Raw genomic sequence first — 3,227 nt, 5'->3', positions numbered from 1 at the left:
AGTAACTGTAGAAAAAATTTCTTTCGCCGTCCGATAGATAGCCTTGACATATGTAAACCGTAAAAATTTGAAGTCATTCTGATCATTACTCTGTCTATGGCAACTCTCCAAAGTTGTCAGCTGACATTGTCTGTCAACAATGGAGAAAATCGAGTATCGCGCAGTGATAAAATTTCTTCATTTGAAAGGGAAAAAGACTTAGGAAATAAAAGATAAATTAGACTCTGTATACGGTGAAGCCTCCCCTCATTTACAACGGTCAAACATTGGGTGGCCAAGTACAAACGTGATCGTACGAGCATTTTAGACGAGGAACGTTCCGGGCGCCCGAAAATCGCTACAACTGATAAAATGATCGATTTTGTGCATCAAACTGTGATGGAAGATCGTCGATTGACTGTTAAGGGGTTATATCTATTTGGAGCCAAAAAAAAAGGGTTTTTTCAAGATTTTTCTGTGAGTACATTTTTAAATTATAACCCACAACCAATATATCAATCGATTAAGCAACTCTTCAGGAGTAAGAAAAAATTTCATTCGTGACAATTTTTCACAAAATGGCGGCTGTAGGACCGCATAAACAATACAAGATTTTTCGAAGGTCCTCCGCGGCGAGCAGTAGAAGTCCCCTGGATCACCATCTGGAAGCACAAAAAAAAATTTTTTCGTGAACTTCATGAGTTTAGCTAGTGAAGTACACACGATCATAATTTTAGAATTTTTTTTCGCAGAATGGCGAGACTCAGAAAATAAACTCGCATTTTCGACGAAAAAAATCGACTTGAATATTTTATTTAAAAAAATCCTCTTCATCAATTGTTAAAATCGTGTGTACTTCACTAGATAATCAAATGAAGAAGTTACAATTAAATTTTCAAGTCGATCGGATGAAAACCTCGAGTTCTACTGCTCGCCGATTTCGAAAACATGGTTTCGAAAAAAACGCGTTTAAAGTTTGAAAACGCTGTAACTTTTTGAAATCATAATATGATCCATAAAAATTTTTTTACTTTCACTCTGCTATCCCAGCACCATACAATTGCCCTTCCACGGCCGTATTTTGCTCCTCCAGCTCTCTTCTGATCGATGTAATGCTGCGTCGAGCCTCTTTTGCGATATCGGAAAGTGAGTGCTCGGCGGCTTTGATGCGGTTTTCGTCTGATTCCATACAAAAATCGTATAAATTTCGTCCAACCGTCAATCCAAGTACATCGTAGACAGGAAATAAGCTTGATAAGCCATCATTAAAAGTGATAATGGCGATATCAGTCGCTATATCGAGCACAGTTTTTCCGCTTGACACAGCCTTCGGTGCGATGGACCACACGACCGAATTAAACGATTCATTGGTATTTTGCGTGTATCCACCCAAGCAGCGTGAAAGAAGATCGTCCGAGCTAAGTTCTTCGGTAGATCGGCTTTATCGCTTTGAAAACATCTTCATGCATAGATGACTTATGCGTAAAACTTGATAGCAAACCTGAAGCTTTGTCGCGCTGCCAAGAGCACCAAGAGTCGACTCCAGTCGGACACTTACCATGTTGCGGTATTTCATCAGAAGATATTTTATGATATAAAGTCGCCCAGATATCATTCCGCATTTTTTCGACAGATTCAGTATTTCTTTGAATAGCAAACCCGTAATAAATTGTGAGTTTGTCAATAAGTTTACCAGTTAGTTTACCTCGGCCCCCAAGACCCTTAGTCGTTTTTGTTACATTACGTAGGCGACTTCCCATTCTTTTCTACGTATGACCAATGCACTCTTTTTTAGAAACACTTAAATTTTTATATGGTTTAGCATCAACAATACCTTTATAGGTTTTTGAATCTCCATCACCAATATAATTGATGTATTTCACATCGTGAAGCGTTTCGGAGCGTTGAAACATCTCTATTACCGCGTCGACTTCCATTTTTCCCGCCGATCCTTCGTGATTCGCTTGGCATTGCGAATCATGTTCAGCATATCCTTCTTCATATTCAGCAGTACCTTCTTTCTTTTTCCAATACTCACAAGTTTTACAATATTTTGATTTTACACACACATCTAAAACTTTGCCGGTATGCCAGCCAATTAGCGTGATGATACCGAAAAGTGAAGAAAAATCTCTCTTTCTCCATGAGCCGTCGCTTGATACTGTAAGCCCATCGTTGTTATCGTGCTTGATAGACATCAGTTTTTCCTCTTCAGCTGCTTTTTTCATACATAAAGTGCGCACACGTGCGGTAGCAATTGAAATATTGGAAACGATCTTATCGTACGTAACTTGAAAAACCGGCTTTGGAAGGTCCATAAAAGCACAAAATTTTTTGATCCCGTTAATGCCGATGCCTAACAAGCGCATTGCGTAAACAATACGTGTATTGATTTCATAAGCACGGTCATTTATTAGTGGGCAACTGTTTATTAGATTATCGCCACAATTTTTACAGGTTACAATAATTTTGGAGCCAAGCCCACGCCTGCTCCCCTCCGAAAATGACACCTCACCTTTGCACTCTTTACATACTACAACTTGTGAAAGGGCAGTAAAAACAGTGACAAAATTCACGAATCGATAGCCGAAAGAGTCATTTACATCCCTATCACACTTATCATCATCTAGTTTAAGTTTTTTCGACGACGCGCTAACGAACTCCGAATCGCACTCAAATGAATGACGGTTAGGCGGGCGTCTATTTCCGATCTTGCTTCGTCTATGCGCTGTACTTCGATTTTTACTGCCTTTACGGCCTGCATACAACTTATCACTCATATTTCACTACTTTTCACTGATAAATAGAGTCAAAATAATAGCACCAACACGGAACTACAACTCAAACTGCAACGTACAGCTGATTAACAAAACACGTGCTCTCACAGTGGTAAAGACGTAGTATTCAGTCTATAATAATAGTTTTGTGGGGTTACACTAGACGGATATGAGACTGCAGCTCCCACTGCTGCAGTTCCGCGAAGAAAGGTGCCCTGAAATGCTTAGGCAGGAGGTTTGATAAAACGTTGACTCGGAGGGAGTTTCTCAGAGAGTTCTCTTTATTCGGTTTACGTACAGGCGGGAAGACGGTTACACGAAGGCGACAACGGAACGACGACGTAACAAAAATTTGCGCCTCTACCGGATTTCCCTGAAATCACGGTTACCAACCTAGGTGGAGTTAGAGTCCTAGATTATCAGAGAAGCGCGACCGGTGTTACGAGTCCTGATTGGACACGCAAATGGCCA

General features: G+C 40.3%; 1 pseudogene; it reads right to left on the bottom strand.

The window, feature by feature from the left end:
* Positions 1–1,012: 1,012 nt before the first annotated feature.
* Positions 1,013–1,739, bottom strand: LOC105448355 (annotated as a pseudogene).
* Between the last annotated feature and the right edge of the window lie 1,488 nt (positions 1,740–3,227).

The sequence above is a fragment of the Wasmannia auropunctata genome, unplaced genomic scaffold (assembly GCF_000956235.1).
Source record: "Wasmannia auropunctata unplaced genomic scaffold, wasmannia.A_1.0 LD336088.1, whole genome shotgun sequence".
Classification (NCBI taxonomy): Eukaryota; Metazoa; Arthropoda; class Insecta; order Hymenoptera; family Formicidae; genus Wasmannia; species Wasmannia auropunctata.
This window is presented reverse-complemented; position numbering and strand designations above follow the sequence as displayed.